Here is a 26,575-nt window from a genome sequence, read left to right on the forward strand (position 1 = left end):
ACCATAACGTCCCTTTAACAAAGTTTTTTCACTGAATTTGAAAGGTTTTTAGCAGCGCAACTTAACCATAACGTCCCTTTAACAAAGTTTTTTCACTGAATTTCATAGGTTTGTAGCAGCGCAACTTAACCATAACGTCCCTTTAACAAAGTTTTTTCACTTAATTTCTTAGGTTTTTAGTAGTGCAACTTAACCATAACATCCCTTTAACAAAGTTTTTTCGCTGAATTTCATAGGTTTTTAGTAGTGCAACTTAACAATAATGACTTTGACTTTATATACATGTCATATGGAACTGACTGAATCTCTTCTACTGTACTTGATGTCTGCAAACTCATTTAATGTTCGCAGACATGTTCGAAGAACAGTACCACTACCTAAAAACTCTGGGGGGGTATGTTTGATTGTTATATCATAACATAGGAACATTTAACAAATTCAAAAAGGAGCACACAAACACATTGACAGGGTAATTCATAGAATTTCGCACAAAAGTGGTGCACGTGGCTGGCGCACAGTGTCCCTGTGCGATACACTGCGCCAGCCGCGTGCAATAAAAACCATTTCATCGCACAGCCTATTCATGGATTTTAGCATCCAAAACCAGCCGTGGCGCAGAGTGGCGCAGCAACCCTGCAGCAACGCCAGTTACGCCCCCAAGAACGCCCTTGCGCAAGGAAAAGCCAGCAAAATTCCCAATTCATCGCAAAGGGCTGCGCTAACCCTGGACCAGTTCACAGGGCTGCCAAACAGCAAACGCCAAGGGTGGAACGTGTATTTCAGTGGTTCGCGGGAAGTTTCACACGCGATTGTCCTGGGTACGCCTACATCAGGAGTGCGCGTGAAGTAACACACGCGATTCCATCAGGGCACGTGTATTCCAGGGGTGCGCGGGAAGTATCACACGCAAAATCAGCAGGGTACGTGTATTGCAGGTGTGCGCGGGAAGTATCACACGCGATTCCATCAGGGCACGTGTATTTCAGGGGTGCACGGAGAGCACTACACGTGAATTGGCCGTGTGGGTCCTCCCAGGTGTTCCCTCTACACCCTCCACGTCCCCTGCAGCCAGCCCACACCACAGGGGACTACCCTGCACCCCTGCTCATGTCCCGCAGGCAGCCCATCCACCATGGCCATGCCACCCAGCCAAGCCACATGTCACCTTGCACTACTGATCAACAACGCATGTCTCCCAGCACCCTCACCCCCCAGCACTGTGGGGCACCTGCCAGCAGGCCCCCATACATGTCCAACTCATGTCCCCCTGCACCCCCACCCCCCAGCACTGTGGGGCACCCTCCACCAGGCCCCCACTCCTTTCTACCACCCCCCCAGCCCCCAGCAGTGCGATTCACCTGTGTACGTGTATATCAGGGTTGCGTGTGTAGTCTGACACGCAAATTCATCAGGGTACGTGTATTATGGGTCCGCGTGAACTTCCACACCCGATATCAGCAGGGTACGTGTATTACGGGGTTCGCGGGAAGTTCCACACGTGATTGCCCTGGGTACGTGTATTTCGGGGTGCGCGGAAAGTTCCACACACGATTTCAGCAGGGTACGTGTATTCCAAGGTGCGCGGGAAGTACCACACACGATTGCCCTGGGCACGTGTATTTCGGGGTGCGCGGGAAGTTCCACACGCAAATTCAGCAGGGTATGTGTATTCCAAGGTGCGCGGGAAGTTCCACATGCGATTGCCCTGGGCACGTGTATTTCGGGGTACGCGGGAAGTTAAAAACGCGATTGTCCGTGGTGCGTGTATTTCGGGTTGCGCGGGAAGTTCCACACGCAAATTCAGCAGGGTACGTGTATTCCAAGGTGCGCGGGAAGTACCACACGCGATTGCCCTGGGCACATGTATTTCGGGGTGCACGGGAAGTTCCACACGCGAATTCAGCAGGGTACGTGTATTCCAAGGTGCAAGGGAAATTCCACACGCGAATCCAGCAGCCTACGTGTATTCCGGGGGTGCCGGGCAGTCCTACATGTGAATCGGCCATGTGGGTCCTCCCAGCTGTTCACTCGACACCCTCCACGGCCCCTGCAGGCGGCCCACACCACAGGGGACTACCCTGCACATGTCCCGCAGGCAGCCCATCCACCATGCCCATGCCCCCAACCAACCCACATGTCACCTTGCACTACTGCCCACCAACGCATGTCCCCCTGCACCCCCACCCCCCAGCATCCAGGGGCACCCTCCACCAGGCCCCCACTCATGTCCCCCTGCACCCCCACCCCCCAGCACTGTGGGTCACCCTCCACCAGGCCCCCACACATGTCTCCCAGCACCCCCACCCCCCAGCACTGTGGGCCACCCTCCACCAGGCCCCCACTCATGTCCAACTCATGTCTCCCAGCACCCCCACCCCCCAGCACTGTGGGGCACCGTCCACCAGGCCCCCACTCATGTCCCCCTGCACCCCCACCCCCCTGCATCCAGGGGCACCCTCCACCAGGGCCCCACTCCTGTCCCCCTTCACCCCCACCCCCCTGCATCCAGGGGCACCCTCCACCAGGCCCCTACTCATGTCCCCATGCACCCCCACCCCCAGCACTGTGGGGCACCCTCCACCAGGCCCCCACTCATGTCCAACTCATGTCTCCCAGCACCCCCACCCCCCAGTACTGTGGGCCACCCTCCACCAGGCTCCCACTCATGTCCCCCTGCACCCCCACCCCCCAGCACTGTGGGGCACCCTCCACCAGGCCCCCACTCATGTCCCCCTGCACCCCCACCCCCCAGCACTGTGGGACACCCTCCACCAGGCCCCCACTCATGTCCAACTCATGTCTCCCAGCACCCCCACCCCCCAGCACTGTGGGCCACCCTCCACCAGGCCCCCACTCATGTCCCCCTGCACCCCCACCCCCCCAGCACTGTGGGGCACCCTCCACCAGGCCCCCACTCATGTCCCCCTGCACCCCCACCCCCCAGCACTGTGGGGCACCCTCCACCAGGCCCCCACTCATGTCCAACTCATGTCTCCCAGCACCCCCACCCCCCAGCACTGTGGGGCACCCTCCACAAGGCCCCCACTCATGTCCCCCTGCATCCCCACCCCCCTGCATCCAGGGGCACCCTCCACTAGGCCCCTACTCATGTCCCCCTGCACCCCCAACCCCCAGCACTGTGGGCCACCCTCCACCAGGCCCCCACTCATGTCCAACTCATGTCTCCCAGCACCCCCACCCCCCAACACTGTGGGGCACCCTCCACCATGCCCCCACTCATGTCCAGCTCATGTCTCCCAGCACCCCCAGCCCCCAGCACTGTGGGCCACCCTCCACCAGGCCCCCACTCATGTCCCCCTGCACCCCCACCCCCCTAGCACTGTGGGGCACCCTCAACCAGGCCCCCACTCATGTCCCCCTGCACCTCCACCCCCAGCACTGTGGGGCACCCTCCACCAGGCCCCCACACATGTGTCCCAGCACCCCCACCCCCCAGCAATGTGGGGCACCCTCCACCAGGCCCCCACTCATGTCCAACTCATGTCTCCCAGCACCCCCACCCCCCACCAGTCAGGGGCACCTGCCAGCAGGCCCCCGCACATGTCCCCCAGCCAACACGTCATCCCAATCTAGATCCCTGGGCCTTATGGGCAGCCTCCAAATGCCAAACACCCACCCGAGTATTGCATCCACCCACTTAGAAATGGCAATTACATGATACAACCCCAATGGCAAGTTTGTAAATGAACACATGTCCCTCACATACACACAATGGGTGTCAGTGAATGTCAAAACCCATATCATATTATGCATGAAACCAACGAGATGATACTACACATTGAAGTTTGAAGAAAAAATATGTATTAAAAGCAACATAAATTGAATCAAAAATAAACAAACGAAAATGGGAAATAAAAAAAAGAAAGCAGCATGTCCGTAAAATAATGTAAAACCACAAATCATAATCCAAAGGAAAGGTGTCCAAAGTCAAAGTTCACAAAAGTAAATCCAATGGAATATTAAAATCGAAAACCATTGCTCCACGGGTAAATTATGAAAAAAAAATAGAAAATCCAACAGTCAACTAAATACAGATAAACAATCCAGGGTCCATGATCCCAACAGAAGAAATGAAACCTATCTAATAACACTACCTAATAAAAAAAACTATATCAAAAAAATGTGGCCCATTGTCCAAAAAGTCATAAAAAAATGCAAAACCAAAGGAAACCTAACACTAACTACAGAACTATTTACAAGGGCAGCGGGCCAGTCCGATGGCTCACTTCGGGATGTTCCGGACCAGGGCATCATCGAACTCCTGCTCAATGTCCCGGAGGCAGTCCTCCTCCATGGCCTGAGGGTCCGCAGGGCCGTCGACATGTTCACCTCCAACTCCCTGCAGATTGCCTCGAGGCACTTGGCCCGCCTCAGGGCCCTCCGCATGAAGTTCTCCGCCCTGACCATCGTGAGCCATGACTCTTCCGCCCGCTGCCGCTCCGCATCTGTGGCGTGGCCCAACCGCTGCCACGCCGAAGACACTTCCCGTCCTGGATCCTCCTGCCCTCCGGCAGATGCCTGCCCCTCCGATGTCGAAGGCCCCGAGCCATCATGGCTCCCACCTCGTTGCTGCTGCTGCTGTGCCTGTGCCCGTGCCCTGGCTCCAGCTGCCTGCACATCCTCCACCGGCTGGGGTGCAGTCGTTGATGTGGCCACCCCTGCTGGACGTCCGACTCCCGACTGTGGCAGGGATGCCTCCTCCACCAGCCTGGCCCCACCGTCAGAGGCAGCTCCACAGGGCAAGATGGGTGGGAAGATGGCACAGAGGACGACTGGCGCATCGGGGGTTCAATTGAGGAGGGGGTCGGAGCAAGCCCCATCAAACGGAGGAATCCGGCCTGGGTGACCTGTCCCAGTAGGCCGACGCGGTCTTCGAGATGACGTGCAGTCTCCTCATGAAAAGACTGCAGGTCAGCTCGCATGGCCCGTTGACGCAACGCCACACCAGTCAGGACAGGCTCAACCTGGACCCGGATAGCCACGTCCGCAGGCAGAGGAAGGCCAGTTGTTGTGAGCTCATCCCCTGCCTGAAAACGGGTCTGGACGTAGGCATCCCTGCTGGTGCAAGATGATGCAGTGACAGGATCAGGGACAGGATTGCACACAGGCACCTCCGTGGCGGCCTGTGCTGCCTCCTGTCCCTGGTCCTGCACTGCACTACTAGCACCAGTGGAATCCCCATCTCCAGACCCCGTCTCTGTTGCTTGCATGGCCTCCTCCTCCACCAAACCCCCCCACCAACCTGGATGACTCCGTGCCATCTTCCCCCGTTGGGCCCTGTGGGGTCCCAGCTGCCCCTTCTGCTGCCGAGGAGTCCAACTCTGACCTCTGCCTCTTGGACCTCCCCCCGGCAGCTGCGGCCTGGGACGCGGCACCAGACTCCTCACTCCCCGACGAGATCACAACCTGGGAGGGGAGCCGGGCCTTGCGTATCCGGCTGGCGGTGCGATCCCCGCCGCTGTGCTCCACAGCACCTTCTCCGCCCTATTCATCAGTTGACGCTGCAGACAGGGAGAAATAAAACACAGGCATCAGGGCATTGTACAATGGACACATACACACATGACAGTTGTACATGAGTGGCATTGGCAAACATCAGACATGGCATCACAATCGCCAACACACATGTCATTTCAACTTGCACACATGAGCCATACCACAGCCATATCGCAACAGCCAGCACCATCCATACACATACAACAGCATGAGCAGGCAAAGGTGAGCCAGACATCACATGCAACACAGGGAGTGCACTACACATGCACATGTGTGACATCACGAACATGCCTACTTACATACACATTCATCCAAACATATGTGCCCACACAACTGCATTTGGCATGCAAGCCTACACACACAAGCACCATCCATGTCTCACACATGAGAGCCCTCGCATGTGTTAGCCTCACGGCCCTGTACACCCCCACCCATACTTGGCCCCATACAAACACATGTGCAACCTGCACACTACTGGCACATCACCACACGCACAGCTTACAATCATGATGCATGTACACTTACTGCTCGACTCCAGACGGGTCTGCCTCTCAAGGACCTGGACGTGGAGCGCTGGGGATATGCGTTCCAGGACCCTCATCTGATCGTCCGACAAGTGGCCCTGGCGCCACTTAGCATCCGCTGCCTTCAAGAGGCACCGGGCCTTGTTGAGGGTCCTGGACCTGAAGTCCTCCCAGCGCTTCTTGACATGATGGAATAGTCGGACTGCCACCCCCTCCGCGTTGATGGCAGTCATGATGTCTGTCCATATCCGAGTCCGTCGGCGCGCAAACTTCCAAAGAGGACACCAACTTCGGTGGCAGTGAAGCTGGTGCCCCTCTGCCTCTCTGGCCGGGGGTTGTCAGTGGTGCCAGATGTTGCAGTGCCCGACATGACAACCCCAGAGGCAGGAGTGGGTGGGCAACTGGGTCCTGGGGCTGGGCTGTGGAGCGATGGAATCCCAGTCGGGAGTCTTCGGTTCCAGCAGGGGTGGTCACAGCAACAGCACCCCTGACTGATGTGCAGGCAGCAAATGGCAGGGCACGTGGGCAACAGGCAATCAGGCAGCAGCAGATGGCAGGTGGGAGCATGCTTGGGGCTCTGGGGGGCAGTAATTCGGCCTTCTGGGCAGGAGCGTGGTCTTCCATGTGCTTACGCGTGGCCAGCTTGATACGGAGTGATTTGGCACGTGAAAATCCAGCACGTCTGCGTGTAATTCGAGGAAAGGGCATTAGCGCGTAAGCGCGTCAGCACACGTATGCAAATTCATTGGCCCAAAGGCCACCAGCGCGTATGCGCGTCTGTGACGTGTGTGCGCGGGTGTTTCCCTGTACATAGGTGCATGTTATACGTCCAATGACTGCACGTCAGAGTGTCAGCTCGTGTAATTGGAGGATGGGGCCTTAGCGTGTACACGCGGAAGTGACACTGGACGTGTGGGCATGTTTAAAAGGTACGTGTAGAACGCCATTTCCTTGTACGTGCTTTTCGTGGAGAGTGAGAGGGTGAAATCTGTACTTCTTGTCGGTTCACACGCGATTTACTTCACGGCGTTCCAAGTTCGTACTCCCTGTTACCTCTGACAGCTTTTTGTCTTCTTGTCTTTTTCCTGGGCCTGTTTCCTCAAACAGCGTTCACTTCTCCTGTTGTCCTGTCTCCTCAGACAGCGTACAATTCTTCTTTTGGCGGGGGTGTTGCCAACGTGCACACACGCGTATTTTTCATGCGATTTTTCCTGGCAGACGGTGAGTCGTGCACGTATTTGACATCTGTGCTTGCCCCGTGTGTTGCCTACCCCTTCAGAGGTCAGTCTAGGCTGCGTGTGACATGCATATGTTCATTTTTGTGTTTCTGGGTGCCACAGCGTAGTGCAGGTTTTTTTTTCCACGCACGTGGTCTAGGAGGGGTTGCGTGCACATTACCTCCCTTTTTCGGGGTGCCTGTGCGTTGCGTGACCCGTCATCTTCCCCCAGGGGTCACATACAGCCTTGCTAGAGCACTAGGGTACGAATTCCATCTAGTACCCTACCCCTTTGACCCCCAATTGCCCAGGACAATAGTTTACTGCAACTCACAGACGCACAACAACATCAGTGCCATGGTTGGGAGGCAAGCACGCGATAAGGGTGGCAAAGGTGGGTGAGCCACAAGAGGTGGCCGTGGTGGATACGGTAGGGGACGTGGCCAGGACTTGCAGGTTGTCCCTAGCCCCCCATGTGTGGGTGACCAGTCAGGGACACCCATGCCCCCCCCCTGGTTGAGGGTAACGTGGTTGACACCATCCCTGCTCAGCCCTTGTTGGACCAGCCCATTGTGGCACCAGACCTGGCACTGGGTGACTCCATGGCTGACTTCCAGGTCAGCAGGTCTAGGCCACGTGTGGCGGGGCACGGTGGTGTCACCAGCCCACGTGGATCAGGGGCAGCTATGTCATCTGCTGCCCCGAGTAGGCAGGGTGGGGAGGCTGCAGGGGCAGCTGCGGCTCCATCCACCCCAGCTCTGAGTGTCCCAGCCAGGACAGTGTTGGTCCTAGTCCATCCTGCTGACGTTCCACCTAACTACATCACACTTCAGCTAATGCCTGCACCAAGTCCCATGGTGAGTGTTCATTCCCACACTCCTAGTCCACAGTCCACCGGGGCTCCTGCCCCTAGTGTCCAGAGCGGCATAGGACACTCAGTATCACCACCACCTTCCAAGCGGAAGAGGAAGAGTGCTCGTCCAGTACAGGCTGATGCCCCAGACACGGCTACACAGTCCGGCCCACCAAGGAAGCCCAGCTTCAATCAGGCCGAACTTGATGCACTTGTGGAGTATGTGTCCGCACATGACAGCGAAATGGTGATTACTGCAGGATGCAAGACCACACCTGCACAACGTCAGGCATACTGGCAGACCATTGCAGAACTCATAAGTGCCCTTGGATTCGTGAGGCGCACAGCTAATGATTGCTACAAGCGCTGGAATGACCTTAAGCGCAGGGAAAAGAAAAAGCTGGCCTCAAGTCATGCCGCAACTCTAGTGACTGGAGGTGGGTCTCCGGCAGAGGACATAGAACTCACTCCACATGAGTATGTTGCTGGGACCTACGTCATGGAGGAACAGATCCAAGGCGTGGGGGACCTGCCAGATTACGAGGCATTGTCCGGTGAGTGCACATGCATGTGTGTGTCATCCATGTGCATGGTGTGTGTGTGAGTGCTTCTGATTGAGTGCCAGGTGAGGGGGTGTGTGCCTGAGTGGTTTGGGTCACCCCATGTGCTTCATCCAATACATTCTGCGCACCAGGATTTGGGTGTTGAAGTATCCCTTCTGGCAACAGTAGACATTCAGCCCAACCTCACACCAGTTGCCCTTGAATTGTCATCTTGCCACAACATAGTTGCATGTTATTCTGTGTTCATTCAGGCTGATTGTCTGCATTCCACCACTTTCACTAGGCATTTCTCAGTCCTATTGTCACATGTGTCACATGGCTAGGGTACATGCCATCTGTGTGATGGCATGTGTCATGTATGTGTATTGGACATGCCAATCACAGGCCAATGTGTGATGGCACTGCTAGGCAGCATGCAGCAAATTTGTTGGTCTTCCATCTTGGTGTCATCAATGTGTGCCATTTGCCTCCCCTTCATACGCAGTGGCAGTGCTTGCATGGGAGGGTTATAGTCATGTGGTACATGTGTCAATGAAGTACTGTTTATGTTGCTTCTCAGCCCTAATTGTGTTCCATGGTGCTAATGCCTGTTGCCATTTCTTTTCTTTCATGTCTTTGCAGGGGATGACGCACTTGATACGGCTGGGGTTGTGGAGATGGTGCAGACCCAGGAGGGGTCTCAGGCCCGACCGGGCACCAGTGAGGGACGTGGTGTGGTTTTGGGTGAGAACCCACACTTGCTGCAGGCCGTCATCTCAAGGGGTGTCTCTGGGTGCACCTCCCCCGAGCTCTATTCAGGTGTCGATTTGGATGATGAGACCTATGTGTCGTCACAGGTAAGTGTTTCTTGCAGGGATTCTGTACTGTCCAACCCACCTGCACCAGGGGCAGAACCCTCAATGGGGATGTCAGTGTTGGTAGGTCCGCCTTTGGTGGTTATGGATGCAGGGTCACACTCCGCTACATCTCATCCTGTTCCTGGGCCAGCAGATCAGAGGGGGAATGCAGTCCTGCAGCCTCAGGCAGTGCCGGCACAGCAAGGCGCAGTTCGCCATGCCCCAGACAGGTGTGGTGCCCGCCGACGAGGTGGCTGTACGCCACCTGGCAATACCGCATGGGAGCAATCCATATACGGTATGGCAAACCAACAGGCAGCATCAACTGAGATGATGGCTAAGGCCATGGATAGGGTGGTCACTTCCATTGTCCCCCAAGAAAGGCTAATTGAACAACTACAGCAGGCAACAGACTCCATTAGCCAGTCACACAGGGAGGACATGTTGGCGTCCAACAGGGACAGGCGGGCTGCACTGGAGACTCTGCAGGAAGCCATTTCTATTGAGTCCCAGGGCCACAGGGAAGCCCTGAGGGTGGAACTCCGTCAGCTCAGGGCAACTCTGGTTGAGTTCTGTCCTCTGAACTCTGTTGAGGACAGAACAGCAGCTGGAGCGGCTCACACGTACACTCTCAGCTGAGATGCAGGCAACTAGGGAGGAGGTCCGGGCATCCCGTGAGTTGTTGCATGGGGACCTACCCACAATTATCCTCCAGAACCAGACCTTCCACACCCGCATGCTTGCTGCCATGGAGGACGAGACTAGGGCTTTGCGTGGGCTGCCTCCCATAGTGCCACCACCTCCTGATGCAGCTGCAGAGGGCGAGGAGAGCGACAGAAGCGATTCTCCCACAATAGGGTAGCCGTGCAGGCCGTGAGCTCATGGAGGTGTTTCTTTTTTGCAAGATCCACACAGGTGGGTTTTGGTGCGCACCCTGTCCTCGGACCTCCTGGGTGGCCTCCCCCACACCCCCAGGCCCATTCATGGCCATTTTTGATTTTTGATTTTTTTTTTTTTTTAATCTTGATTTTTTTTGACAGTGTGTTGCCTTGTGTGGGTCAGATGCTTGGGTTTGTGTGACACACACCCCCCCTGCTTCCTGTTTCCATGGGCTTGCAAAGGGTGTGCCCAAGTGACATTGACTTACACGGTGATGTTGGATTCCCATTTGATGTGTGGGCATTCTGTAGTCAATACTGTGTATACATTCCTAGTGCATATTGTTGTTGTATTGTACACTGCATGGTGTATTGATATGTGCCTCTGCATCCATCTCATCCTCCTAATTTGCAGGTCCATTTCTCATGTCTTCACAAGGCGGTCTACTTTGGAACTGGAGTCCATGTTGTAAGCAGTGCACCTACACTCTTGCGTGGCGCTAACACTGTATAGTTGGAAGTGTTCAAAGTGCTGGCATTATCAGGTAGTGAGGCTACCAATTTTTTATGTCCGTACTGTCATGTTCATGGTAGGTTGGAGGTTGTGTAGGTGATTGGTATTATTGGTAAGTATATGGTAATTTGTGTTGTTGGTCCTGCATTACTGTGAGCATTTCATGTGTGGCCAGTTTCCATTAGGGACACTATAGTTGGTGACACTTGGGGGATGTGGTGGGGATTCATTTGTTTGCTCTCACATTGCATGACATGCCATGGTGTGTTGTGTGGCCATGCCGGGGAGGGGTTGGGTGACATGGCACTGTTCTCATGTTGTATTTTGCAAGTGGGTATTCATTTTTGCTGCATGGAAGTGTGTCTTTTGATGACACTGCATTGGTGGTGTTTGTGTAGGTAGGGATGCACACATTGTGACACTTCCAGATGAACAATCTCAGGCTGCTATGGTTCTGACAGTTGACTGTCCCTTAATTCATCAGAATTGTCAGATTGAGTCATCATTGATTGTCAGATGGTATGTGCCAGGGCTGCGTGCACTCCACAGGGGTGTGCTTTCTATGTGAAGTAATTAGCCACCAGCTGCGTACGGGCTGCCTCACCCCGTGCCCTTTCCCCTCCCATGCGCAGTGGTCGTGCATGTGGTTGGGGATGTGGGGGCACGACCATGTCCAAAGCTAGGCCCCGGCGTGTTGCAACATTGTGCATATGATACTGCACACTACTGGGGGAGCGTATAACAGCTGCCCACCAGAACGGTCAAGGGAGCGAAAGCGTGACTTGAGCACTCCGAATGTGCGCTCCAATATGCCCCGTGTTGCAATATGGGCTGTGTTGTATCTTACCTCGGGAGGCATGATGGGGTTCCGAATTGACGTCATCATGTGTGTGCTCAGAGGGTAGGCACTGTCCCCTGGGGAGGTGGTGATGGGGATCATTAGTGGGGTATTGGTATTACTCTGTATCTGTCATGCATGCGTGTGCTGTGGCATTTCTACTCACCAAGCAGCCATGCATCGCCATGCCGCCCAGCTTCCATGTCCCGGTTTAGGGTTGACATCCTGTAAATGAAGCTGTCGTGGGTGGACCCTGGATAGTTGGCATATACTGAGGTGATGATTCCCTTGGCATCACATACTACCTGGACGTTGATAGAATGCCAGTGCTTGCGGTTTCTATAGATATGCTCAGATGCCCTGGGGGGACGTAGAGCCACATGGGTGCAATCAATGGCACCTAGCACTTTGGGGAATTGTGCCACCCTGTAGAAATCCTGGCTGACAGCCTGCCTTTCTGCAGGTGTTCTGGGCAGGTATATGTGCCTGCGGACTGATGGGCGTGCAGTGATGATGACCAACACCTGGTGTAGGCACTGTGACTACGTGGCCTGTGACACCCCCCCCCACTATGGCACTTGTCTGCTGAAATGATCCGGTAGCCAAGAAGTGCAGTACATTGAGGACCTTCTCCAGGGTACTGAGTGCTTGGGAGCACAGGGTGGGTGATGTGAGGTCATCCTCCCACTCACTGACCAGGTCGAGTATTATGTGTGGTGGAAACCTGTACCTCCCATACACCTGGTCATCAGGCATCCCAAATGGGCTGGTTCTGGGTGTGAAGATTCTGGCCCTGAATATCCTTCTCCTCCTCCTACGGTATCCCACGGCTACTGCTGTTAGGAACGGTATATTCATCCTGGCGTCTGAGCTTGTTTGTTGTTTGCGCACTCTTTTATGCTGCGCGGGACGTGCGCCTGCTTCATGCTGGCGTATGTGTTTCAGGGTTGGACCTTTTATTTTTTGACGTGTTCTAGGCGACCGTGTAAATCTTCCCGCCCACCCCAGGAATACACGTAACATGCTCTCCCAGGCCCAGTCGCGAGTAAATATTCCTGCCCACCCCTGGAATACACGTACCCCACTCTCACAGGCCCAGTCGCGTGTGCAACTTCACGCGCACACCGAAATACACGTACCCTGCAAATTTGCGTGTGTAACTTCCCGTGCACCCCGAAATACACGTACCCCGGGCAATCGCGTGTGGAACTTCCCGCGAACCCCGTAATACATGTACCCTGCTGGTATCGCGTGTGGAAGTTCACGCTGACCCATAATACACGTACTCTGATGGAATCGCGTGTGAGACTACCCGGCACCCCTGGTATACACGTACCCAGGCAAATCGCACGGCTGGGGGTTGGGGATGCAGGGGGACATGTGTGGGGGCCTGGTGGAGGGTGCCCCACAGTGCTGGGGGGTGGGGGTGCAGGGGGACATGAGTTGGACATGAGTGGGGGCCTGGTGGAGGGTGCCCCACAGTGCTGGGGGTAGGGTGCTGGGAGACATGAGTGGGGTCTGGTTGAGGGTGGCCCACAGTGCTGGGTGGTGGGGGTGCAGGAGTGGGGCCTGGTGGAGGGTGCCCCTGGATGCAGGGGGGTGGGGGTGCAGGGGGACATGAGTGGGGGCCTGGTGGAGGGTGCCCTACAGTGCTGAGGGGTGGGGATGCAGGGGGACATGAGTGGGGGCCTGGTGGAGGGTGCCCCACAGTGCTGGGGGTAGGGTGCTGGGAGACATGAGTGGGGTCTGGTTGAGGGTGGCCCACAGTGCTGGGTGGTGGGGGTGCAGGAGTGGGGCCTGGTGGAGGGTGCCCCTGGATGCAGGGGGGTGGGGGTGCAGGGGGACATGAGTGGGGGCCTGGTGGAGGGTGCCCTACAGTGCTGAGGGGTGGGGATGCAGGGGGACAGGAGTGGGGGCCTGGTGGAGGGTGCCCTACAGTGCTGGGGGGTGGGGGTGCAGGGAGACAGGAGTGGGGGCCTGGTGGAGGGTGCCCCTGGATGCAGGGGGTGGGGGTGCAGGGGGACAGGAGTGGGGGCCTGGTGGAGGGTGCCCCTGGATGCAGGGGGGTGGGTGTGCAGGGGGATAGGAGTGGGGGCCTGGTGGAGGGTGCCCCTGGATGCAGGGGGGTGGGGGTGCAGGGGGACATGAGTGGGGGCCTGGTGGAGGGTGCCCTACAGTCTGGGGGGTGGGGGTGCAGGGGGACAGGAGTGGGGGCCTGGTGGAGGGTGCCCCTGGATGCAGGGGGGTGGGGGTGCAGGGGGACATGAGTGGGGGCCTGGTGGAGGGTGCCCTACAGTGCTGAGGGGTGGGGATGCAGGGGGACATGAGTGGGGGCCTGGTGGAGGGTGCCCCACAGTGCTGGGGGTAGGGTGCTGGGAGACATGAGTGGGGTCTGGTTGAGGGTGGCCCACAGTGCTGGGTGGTGGGGGTGCAGGAGTGGGGCCTGGTGGAGGGTGCCCCTGGATGCAGGGGGGTGGGGGTGCAGGGGGACATGAGTGGGGGCCTGGTGGAGGGTGCCCTACAGTGCTGAGGGGTGGGGATGCAGGGGGACAGGAGTGGGGGCCTGGTGGAGGGTGCCCTACAGTGCTGGGGGGTGGGGGTGCAGGGAGACAGGAGTGGGGGCCTGGTGGAGGGTGCCCCTGGATGCAGGGGGTGGGGGTGCAGGGGGACAGGAGTGGGGGCCTGGTGGAGGGTGCCCCTGGATGCAGGGGGGTGGGTGTGCAGGGGGATAGGAGTGGGGGCCTGGTGGTGGGTGCCCCTGGATGCAGGGGGGTGGGGGTGCAGGGGGACATGAGTGGGGGCCTGGTGGAGGGTGCCCTACAGTCTGGGGGGTGGGGGTGCAGGGGGACAGGAGTGGGGGCCTGGTGGAGGGTGCCCTACAGTGCTGGGGGGTGGGGGTGCTGGGAGACATCAGTGGGGGCCTGGTGGAGGGTGCCCCTGGATGCAGGGGGGTGGGGGTGCAGGGGGACAGGAGTGGGGGCCTAGTGAAGGGTGCCCTACAGTGCTGGGGGGTGGGGGTGCAGGCGGACAAGAGTGGGGGCCTGGTGGAGGGTGCCCTACAGTGCTGGGGGGTGTGGGTGATGGGAGACATGAGTGTTGGTCCTGGTGGAGGGTGCCCCTGGATGCAGGGGGACAGGAGTGGGGGCCTGGTGGAGGTTGCCCCTGGATGCAGGGGGGTGGGGGTGCAGGGGGACAGGAGTGGGGGCCTGGTGGAGGGTGCCCCTGGATGCAGGGGGGTGGGGGCACAGGTGGACATGAGTGGGGGCCTGGTGGAGGGTGCCCTACAGTGCTGGGGGGTGGGGGTGCAGGGGGACATGAGTGGGTGCCTGGTGGAGGGTGCCCTACAGTGCTGGGGGGTTGGGGTGCTGGGAGACATGAGTGGGGGCCTGGTGGAGGGTGCCCCTGGATGCAGGGGGGTGGGGGTGCAGGGGGACAGGAGTGGGGGCCTGGTGGAGGGTGCCCTACAGTGCTGGGGGGTGGGGGTGCTGGGAGACAAGAGTGGGGACCTGGTGAAGGGTGCCCCTGGATGCAGGGGGGTGGGGGTGCAGGGGGACAGGAGTAGGGGCATGGTGGAGGGTGCCCCTGGATGCAGGGGGTGGGGTGCAGGGGGACATGAGTGGGGGCCTGGTGGAGGGTGCCCTACAGTGCTGGGGGGTGGGGATGCAGGGGGACAGGAGTGTGGGCCTGGTGGAGAGTGCCCTACAGTGCTGGGGGGTGGGGGTGCAGGGAGACAGGAGTGGGGGCCTGGAGGAGGGTGCCCCTGGATGCAGGGGGGTGGGGGTGCAGGGGGACAGGAGTGGGGGCCTGGTGGAGGGTGCCCCTGGATGCAAGGGGTGGGGGTGCAGGGGGACAGGAGTGGGGGCCTGGTGGAGGGTACCCTACAGTTCCGGGGGGTGGGATGCAGGGGGACAGGAGTGGGGGCCTGGTGGAGGGTGCCCCACAGTGCTGGGGGATGGGGGTGCAGGGGGACCGGAGTGGGTGCCTGGTGGCGGTTGCCCCTGGATGCAGGGGGGTGGAGGTGCAGGGGGAAAGGAGTGGGGGCCTGGTGGAGGGTGCCCCTGGATGCAGGGGGGTCGGGGTGCAGGTGGACATGAGTGGGGGCCTGGTGGAGGGTGCCCTACAGTGCTGGGGGGTGGAGGTGCAGGGGGACAGGAGTGGGGGCATGGTGGAGGGTGCCCTACAGTCCTGGGGGGTTGGGGTGCTGGGAGACATGAGTGGGGGCCTGGTGGAGGGTGCCCTTGGATGCATGGGGTTGGGGGTGCAGGGGGACAGGAGTGGGGGCCTGGTGGAGGGCGCCCTACAGTGCTGGGGGGTGGGGATGCTGGGAGACAAGAATGGGGACCTGGTGAAGGGTGCCCCTGGATGCAGCGGGGTGGGGGTGCAGGGGGACAGGAGTGGGGGCCTGGTGGAGGGTGCCCCTGGATGAAGGGGGGTGGGGGTGCAGGGGGACATGAGTGGATGCCTGGTGAAGGGTGCCCTACAGTGCTGGGGGGTGGTGATGCAGGGGGACAGGAGTGGGGGCCTGGTGGAGGGTGCCCTACAGTGCTGGGGGGTGGGGGTGCAGGGAGACAGGAGTGGGGGCCTGGTGGAGGGTGCCCCTGGATGCAGGGGTGTGGGGGTGCAGGGGGACAGGAGTGGGGGCCTGGTGGAGGGTGCCCCTGGATGCAGGGGGGTGGGGGTGCAGGGGGACAGGAGTGGGGGCCTGGTGGAGGGTGCCCTACAGTTCTGGGGGGTGGGGGTACAGGGGGACATGACTGGTGGCCTGGTGGAGGGTGCCCTACAGTGCTGGGGGGTGGGGGTGCTGGGAGACATGAGTGGGGGCCTGGTGGAGGGTCCCCTGGATGCAGGGGGGTGGGGGTGCAGGGGGACAGGAGTGGGGGCCTGGCGGAGGGTGCCCTACAGTGCTAGGGGGTGGGGGTGCAGGGGGACAGGAGGGGGGCCTGGTGGAGGGTGCCCTACAGTGCTGGGGGGTGGGGGTGCTGGGATACATGAGTGGGGCCTGGTGGAGGGTGCCCCTGGATGCAGGGGGGTGGGGGTGCAGGGGGACAGGAGTGGGGGCCTGGTGGAGGGTGCCCCTGGATGCAGCGGGGTGGGGGTGCAGGGGGACAGGAGTGGGGGCCTGGTGGAGGGTGCCCCTAGATGCAGGGAGGTGGGGGTTCAGGGGGACATGAGTGGGGGCCTGGTGGAGGGTGCCCTACAGTGCTGGGGGGTGGGGGTGCAGGGGGACATGAGTGGGGGCCTGGTGGAGGGTGCCTTACAGTGCTGGGGGGTTGGGGTGCTGGGAGACATGAGTGGGGGCCTGGTGGAGGGTGCCCCTGGATGCAGGGGGGTGGGGGTGCAGGGGGACAGGAGTGGGGGCCTGGTGGAGGGTGCCCTACAGTGCTGGGGGGTGGGGGTGCTAGGAGACAGGAGTGGGGACCTGGTGGAGGGTGCCCCTGGATGCAGGGGGGTGGGGGTGCAGGGGGACAGGAGTGGGGGGCCTGGTGGAGGGTGCCACTGGATGCAGGGGGGTGGGGGTGCAGGGGGACATGAGTGGGGGCCTGGTGGAGGGTGCCCTACAGTGCTGGGGGGTGGGGGTGCAGGGGGACATGAGGGAGGCCTGGTGGAGGGTGCCCTTGGATGCAGGGGGGTGGGGGTGCAGGGGGACAGGAGTGGGGGCCTGGTGGAGGGTGCCCCTGGATGCAGGGGGGTGGTGGTGCAGGGGGACAGGAGTGGGGACCTGGTGGAGGGTGCCCCTGGATGCAGGGGGTGGGGGTGCAGGGGGACATGAGTGGGGGCCTGATGGAGGGTGCCCTACAGTGCTGGGGGGAGGCGGTGCAGGGGGACATGAGTGGGGGCCTGGTGGAGGGTGCCCTACAGTGCTGGGGGGTGGGGGTGCTGGGAGACATGAGTGGGGGCCTGGTGGAGGGTTCCCCTGGATGCAGGGGGGTGGTCGTGCAGGGGGACAGGAGTGGGGGCCTGGTGGAGGGTGCCCTACAGTGCTGGGGGTGGGGGTGCTGGGAGACAGGAGTGGGGGCCTGGTGGAGGGTGCCCCTGGATGCAGGGGGGTGGGGGTGCAGGGGGACAGGAGTGGGGGCCTGGTGGAGGGTGCCCCTTGATGCTGGGGGGTGGGGGTGCTGGGAGACATGCGTTGGTGGGCAGTAGTGCAAGGTGACATGTGGGTTGGCTGGGGGAATGGCCATGGTGGATGGCTGCCTGTGGGACATGTGCAGGGGTGAGAGTGCTGTGGTCTGGGCCGCCTGCAGGGGCCGTGGATGGTGTAGAGGGACCAGCTGGGAGGACCCAAACGGCCAATTCACGTGTGGGACTCCCCGGCACCCCCGAAATACACATAGGCTGCTGGATTCGCGTGTGGAATTTGCCGTGCACCCTGAGTACACGTACCCTGCTGAAATTGCGTGTGGAACTTCACGCGCACACCGAAATACACGTACCCTGCAAATTCGCGTGTGAAACTTCCCACGCACCCCAGAATACATGCGCCCAGGTCAATCGCGTGTGGAACTTCCCGTGAACCCCTTAATACACGCACACGCTATTTTTCACACAGCGGGTGTCCGTGTTTGTCGGTACCCCTTTGCACCTCATTTGTCCTAGAGGGCCACTGTATGGATCATTCATCATAGCTGTATATGGGTGCTTTTTGTTAGCGCACATTTTGGCGCACATTTATTTCAGGCGCAGGGATGCTACCGCCTGCTTTCTTGTGGCGTACTTGTTTGGCCCTGTGCGCGTCTTTGACCGTGCGCTGGTTTGCCCTATTTGATTGCATGAATACGAGTTGTAGGCGAGTGTGTGGGCGTTCCGCGCACTTGCCTCCTGTACTTTCCCCGTGACGCCCATATTTTCACGCGTTGTTCCCCATTCCGAGTGTTACGCCCCGTGTTCCGCCTACTTTTGTAATGTGCACCACGCTATGTGCGATTTCGCAGCAGCCGTGGCGCACGCCGTTGGATGACCTGTGCACCGGCGTCCGCTGCGCACTTTTTCAGTGCACATCCAATATTTTTCTCGCGCACGGACTTCCGTGAATCGATGTGCGCTGGTTTCCCTGCGATTTTTGCAGTTGCATTGCGATTTTCGCACTTTTACTACGAATCGCACGTTTTGGCACCTCTGCGCGGGAATTTTCGGCGCACATTAATTCCATGAATCGGTTGTATATGTACTAATACATAAGAAATGTAACCCATATATACAACACACTAACCATTCATTTAAATGCACTATTTTCTAAAATGGAATAAACCACAAGAACATAAATTGGCTTCCAACATAATTACCTCACAAACACGACAGAACTGAGAACAAGAGCAGACCCACTGAGTACATAGGACATATATTACCTGAAATAGTAAATGTACTTAATTTTATTCATATATTTATAAACTTTCTGTATTAGATAAACAAATATATTATCTTTTTTTTTTCTCACAGAAATGTCTAGTACTCTGGAATGGCTAGAGAAACATTTCCCACATGAAGAAATGTCACAAGATAGTGAAATTAATGGTAAACACTTTATAATATAAACCATTTAATTATTATTATTTTGTATACATTTAACATATATATATATTTTTTTGTATAGAGCATACCAAAATAGAAAATACTTCCGAAAAACCTGTTATGGATAACACTTTTCACAGTATAGAAGAAAAAATGGATTTATTGTTGACTCATTTTTAATAATTTCAAAACTTTTGTGAAAGATCATTTTAAACCAAAAACCTTGTACCATTGCCCCACATGTACATGTCCCTCCTCACCATATCCCAGTCAATTATCCCCAAACCCTCTCCATAAACCAAAACGTGTTGATGAGACTTCCATCCCTTGTTCACCTAATAACAATCATGTTGAAACCCCTAATTCTCCTGTTTTTGTTTCTGTTTCTGCCTCACCTTCTCTGTCATAAGTTATTAATATATGTTAAATAAAGTTTATTTTTTATTTTGTGTTGTAAATAGTATTTTTTTTTTAAAACAATGTAGGTGTCCGCGGACAGTGTAGGTGTTCTGAAATGTTCGTAAATAAATGAAAATGGAAGTGTCCTGAAGAACACTATACCTGTTCGTACTGTTCGCTAGCAAGTTCAAACTGTTCTAAGAACACAATTGGTGTCCTGAAATGTTCGTACGTAAACGAAAATGGAGGTGTCCTGAAGAACACTATACCTGTTCGTAGTGTTCGCTAGCAAGATGAAACTATTCTAAGAACACACGCGTTGTCCTGAAATGTTTGTAAAAAAAAAAATTTAAGTGTCCTAAAGAACACTATATCTGTCCGTAGTGTTCTCTATCAAGTTTAAACTGTTCTAAGAACACAATTGGTGTCCTGAAATGTTCGTACGTAAAAGAAAATGGAGTTGTCCTGAAGAACACTATACCTGTTCGTAGTGTTCGCTAGCAAGTTCAAACTTTTCTAAGAACACACGCGGTGTCCTGAATTGTTCGTAAGTAAACGAAAATGGATGTGTCTTAAAGAACACTATACCTGTCTGTACTGTTCGCTAGCAAGTTGAAACTGTTCTAAGAACACAATTGGTGTCCTGAAATGTTCATACATAAATTAAATTGGACATGTCCTGAAGAACACTATATCTGTCCTTACTGTTCGCTAGCAAGTTTAAACTGTTCTAAGAACACACGCAGTGTCCTGAAATGTTAGTTTCACGTGTGACGCATTTTTAATTACTTCAGGACCCGAACAGAGTCCGTAGAACATCAACGCGCATGCGCTATCCAATCTCTGTGCCTCACAGGCCATACAGAATGCTGATGACCCTTACCTTTCGAGGGTCACAGTTGTATGTATGTACTGTGACACAGTACTCTGTAGGGGGGAGCGACTTCGTAGTGCTTTTGAGACTATCGTCTCAGAGCACGAGAAGATCTGCTCACTACCCAAATAAAACCCACTCTACATCTTCCTCTCTCAGCTCGCCCTTTCTTATCCCTGTGGTTGGTGTCCCCCCTTTACCTTCCTTTCCTCTCCTCTCCTAGTGTGTCGTGTATAAAAAACCAAAAAAAATACAAAATATCAAATAAAATAAATAAATAAGGCTCTTTTCAGAGCCGCCTTTCACAATTAAAAAATAGAAGTGAAAATAAATGAAGCAGGGCCCTTTGTATTTTTTAGAAGTCCGCGGACAGTTCGCGAACATTAAAAAAGTTGGGTTGCTACCCTATCACAAACATTGCAATTTTCTCTGGGAGCAAGTGGTGGCTCTGAAAAGAGCCTTTGGGGGGTGTTAAATGCTTAACACCTACTTCAAAATGGATGTTGTAATTCCAAAAAATGTTGCAATGCATTTTGTACATTTCTCAGAAAAATCTGATTGCCACCATAAGTAAGATGGACTCCATCTCTGTGAAAAATGTTTGTACTACGAAACAGAATATTTTCATTGTGAAAAGAAGACATGCCAAAATATTTTAGAAAGGCACAAACAGCTTTATTAACATTGTGCCTTGCTTTTTCCATTTGTGGACCAAATGAAGAAGAACAAAGCCACATTTGTCTCTGCGCAATCCGTGAAAATATCACTTGAGAATTAGGAAACAAGTCCATAACCTTCACAAGTCCTTCTTTCATAGCAAATTGCAAAAACATTCCAGTCACATGTCCTAAACTGTTCCCTCCACAATGAATTACAATTATGCCTGGATGCTGCTCTGTCTCCAAAGTAGCACAGAGAAGTAGCAAGTCCAACCACTTCATTCCACTACTCCATGCCAGTGTACTTTCACATGTGGGAATCCAAGATCTACAGCTACTCCACAGCTTTCTGCATGCACCTTCAACCAATTCATCCATGAATCTCCCAAAATCCATACAATCTTTTTCCTAAAACACACAGACATGGCTATCTGTTGTTCTGTCAGCAAAAACAGTATATGAGAAACTCTCTTCTGGCATAACACACCCACTAAACTTTCCTGAACAATCCCTTTCAGTACTCATTCTCATTTGCATGACTTCTGAACCCAAAAATCCCCGGATGTAACTCCCGATGTCCGCAAACTACCACCATGTCCGCGGACATATCGTAACATGAACAGCCCTTCTACCATTTCCACTTCACTCTCTCTGCCATTCCCTCATTGGATGTAGCTAAGAAGTCACATGACCATGCACCAATCACATTCAAGACCTCTACATCTAACTGCATCATCATAGATCAGCACTGCAAATGCACTGTGAATCTCTCTGAGTACACGTGTCATATCATTGGCAAGCACCATCTACCAGAAATACTGTACAAGTCTCCAAGATTTCTACTTGCAGCTCCATGCATATCCATATGCATGAACACAAACTTCAGGTATGCATATTATCTGTACAGTAGATGAACACATTTTCAAGCAGACTTTTAGCTTGTGTAATCTGTAAAATGAATTTACTGTATTTTTTTCAATTTCCTAAAATCAACTATCACTTATAAACCTTTATTCTATTTACTTTCTTTATACACACACACTCAAATCATGTTAAACTAACATTTTTTAAATGAAATATATAGATTACATATATTCAAACAAAATTGCATGCAAGCACAATCTATGTTTAAATCTTTAAAAAAATACTTATACAATTTCATATTTTTTGTTTTTATTTATTTATTTACTTAATTACTTTAATTTAGACATGACATTGAGGCGCTATTACCTAGAACAGCTTAGTTACAGAAATAGTGGTATTCACTGGTATATTATAAATTTCACAAGACATAGTAAAGATATTTTTTTTGCTACAGTTAGTCATTCAATACAATTTGTTCATTAAGAACATATCATATGTACTGAACTGATGCAATGTATCTTATGTAAATAAATTAGTTTAATGGTTTTGAAGAAGGCGCTGAGGATTTCAATTAAAAAAAATCAATATCTTAATTAAAAACAGCGCTACATACAAACAAAGTTACTAATTTGAATCTTTTACAATTGCAGTGAAGACCAGTCTCCTGAAAAGAAGCAGCCGAATTCAAAGAACAAAGAAGAACTAAGAAGTTACCTGTTAATTTAAGAAAAAAAAGTAAGTAGAATAGCACCATAATATTTGTATTATTACTCAAACATACTGTAAAGTTAATACAAGCTATTTCTGTGCCTAAAAATAGAGATTGTGTACCATTTTGTCCAAAAACCTCCATGTCTTAAACAGCGATTTACAGCCAGAATGGCCCACAAATTCCTATTTTTGGACACACAAATTACCCAACTGAATCGCTACAATTTTCATATTATAGAACAAACAACTGTTATAATTGTATACATTAGATTTACTATTTGTACTTTTCCACACCACTAGCTTACTTTTTTTTGTCATCTGAACCCCAGTTTAGTAACACATAAATTCAAGAATACCTATCCCTACTAGTTGTAGTTCCCAATGCACAATCACACACCATTACATACATCTTTATCATCTTACTCAAACACTCATGCACACAGCACCCATACATTGCAGAACACCCCAACCCATACCTTCTTTATTTTTTTCAACAGACCCTAAAGAATGCCTACCAAATGTCAAGTCCGTAGAAAGCAACGCAGAAGTAAAGAAAATGAAAATAAAAGTGTCCAACATAAGCATCCATCGCTAGCAGAATTTGTAAAAAAAAGTTGAAACAAAACAGCTAATACAGTCATTCAGTGAAACACAAGAAGTTTCAAGTACAAAAACTTTGCCTCCTCTATCAAAATGTAAAACAAACCAAAAAACAATTAACAGAAAATCAGCTATCACTACAGATAAAACTACTTTTTTAAATTTCAATATAGTGCAAAGTAAGCATACCAAGAAAAGTATTTTAGCCAAAATGTACCATCACAAAGTCCTTCAAAATCTTATAAAAACAGGAAAGAAATCAGGTTCAATGCTTAAAACCTATCGTAGGAAATTAATCTTAGAAGTGTTGATGGACAGTGCAATTCTTCTCAAAAGAAAGTTATTTATTTTACTGTTAAACAAAATGAAACCACTAACAAAACTAATAACCAAATTACAAAAAAGACTTCTCAATAAGCGAAATGTCAACAGAAAGAACTTCTTAAGCATCTGCGGAGGTGAATGGAATCCCACTACGAGCACAGAACCATATTTTAATGAAGAAGCGTACAAACAAAAGCAAACAAATACAATTGCCATACATAGCAGTGGTCAAGGTTATGAAAAAGTGAATAATACCATAATGGAACAAGAAGTACTCCTTACAAAAATATGCCCTGAAAACTTAGAATTACCCCTCCATTCAACTGAATCAGAACGTCTAGTGTACAAATGGCCATGGACGTCAATGTGTAACATTCCCAAACAATGTTTCAAATCTTTACACCAATTCCTCAATAAATATGTAAAAAGCAAAGACAAAATCAAAATTAAATGACTGCAAAATATGGATACCTGTCCAGTGCGCAAGTACACAGGACTACAAGGACATTCATTGGCCTGCATTACAGGACCTACTTGTAAAACCACTTTCCATGATATCAAAAGAATATCAACACATCATTCAACTATAAGAAATCTAGTCTATAAACTGTATTATGCTAAAAGTCCTGCTTTAGCACTAGCAAATTTAAATAACATCCTTCTACATGGTACAGCAAGACCTACTTGAAGAAATTGACTATATCCAGAAAATATATTTTGTGAGTGAAAGCCATTTACAGAATGAAATAGCTCTAAACCAATTAAGCAACCATTCTACACATGCCAACCTTTTGCTAAACACATACAAAAAAGAAATACTAAAATTTAAAAGTACATCGGCTGAAGTACCAAACCATGTATGTGTAAGTTGCCGTAGAACTTTTTATAAAAGGAACACAAAAACTGTAGACCTATCATACAAAATAGAAGACAATGAAGATTCTAAATGGTTTGAATTTGCTCTCTACCTTGTAGCAGAAAACAAATACAAAATAACTGAGCCCTTAATACTTTGCAGTTACTGCACTACAAAACTTGACAACAACCAAACTCCTTCACGTGCTATCACAAAAAATTTGGAATTATACCCAGTACCAAAACCCCTACAACAACTTAATTTATATGAGAGCATCATAATTCAAACAGTACACCCATTTCAAGCAATAATACGCCTTCAACCAAAAACAGCTAAATTACCTCCCTCTGAATTGGTAAAAGGCATTCGTGGAAAAGTAGTTTATTTACCATTAGATCTAAAAGAAAATGTGCACACTCTAGGAGTGCAACGTCCAATGCAGCAATCTTTAATTATCTTAGTAAATGGAGTACCTACAAAAGACAAAACAATATGGCAACAGCTGGTAGATTTACATAATGTTAGACAAGCCTTCCAATATCTTAAAGAGAATAATGAATATTACAAAGAAATTAATATTGAAGAAAACTTGAAAGATACAACTGAAATTATTCAAGAAACACAAGAAGCTGGTCAATTTGAGCTACTAGATCCTGCTACAATATCAAATACTTTAGACCATTATACAATTCATCCTTTCCACTCTAATGACACCATAGAAGATGTACTGGAAATGTACCAAATGCGTCAAACAAAAGGATAGCCAATCAGCATATGGGAAAAAAGTATAGAAGCACGTGCTTTTCCTCTACTCTTTCCTACTGGCAAAGGAGGAAGGTATGATGATAGACCTATTCAAATATCAGCTTCAGAATACCGCTCATTACGGATGTATTCTGAAGATCCCAGATTTAGACAAAATGTGGAATACATATTCCACCTACTCTTTGAAAATGAACTAGCAACTTTATGTTACGGAGTTGCACACATATTAAAATCAGGATCACACTTTCAAAATATGACAGCTACACAATTATTAGAAAAAGTGCAACAAAAGGATGAGGTTATACAATCAAATATTACAAATCTATTAGCAAACATGCGTGGTACTAAAGAGTACTGGTTTCAACGTCATGAAGATGTACGTTGTATGATCAGAAACCTTGGCCCACCCACAGAATATGCCTGGGAAGATTTACATGATTTCCTACGCATATCAAATAAAAACAAAACAAACAGATAACACCTGGAGAACTTTGTTCTTTGGATCCTGTTAATGTTTGAAGATATTTTCACCATCGCTTCATTGCTATGCTACATTTTATTTGTAATAAAACTGTTCCTCCCCTTGGAGAAGTGCAACACTTCTTTTGGAGAAAAGAATACCAAGCCAGAGGAGCACCACATATCCACATGCTTTTATGGATTAAAGATGCTCCTATATTTGGTCAAGACAGTGATGTTTTACAGTTTATTGAAAAATATGTCACTTGTGAAATTCCATCAGAAGCCACAAATAGTGATCTTCATGCACAAATTTTACAATTTCAAAGACACAAATGTGGAAAATATTGTCGTCGCAAATACAAAAACAAAGGGAAATACTACACCAAATGCCAATTTGGTTTCCCTAGACCAGTTACAAATACAGGTCAAGTGAACAACCTCATGTCTTCAGTTAGACATAGTGTTAAAGGTAAGTCACCTAAAAATACATATTACATAAAAAGAAAAGAAGAAGAAAAATATATCAATGATTATAATGCAATCAATGCCCACTTATGGAATGCAAAGATAGATGTGCAGTACATTGCAGACAATTCTACTGCAGTTGCACAATATGTCACAGCATACTTAAGTAAAGCAGAAAAGACAGAGCTCCAAGACCTCTGGAATGACCTGTCATCAGATAAAACAGTGTCTGAGAAATTATACAGCTTGGGCATACAAATGCTCACCCAAAAAGAATGTGGATCATATGAAGCAGCTGATCGTTTAACTGGTACTGCATTGTATGGTAAATCTGAAAACATAGTATG

The sequence above is a fragment of the Ambystoma mexicanum genome, chromosome 12 (genome assembly GCF_040938575.1).
Source record: "Ambystoma mexicanum isolate Mex_15411 chromosome 12, UKY_AmexF1_1, whole genome shotgun sequence".
Taxonomy (NCBI): Eukaryota; Metazoa; Chordata; class Amphibia; order Caudata; family Ambystomatidae; genus Ambystoma; species Ambystoma mexicanum.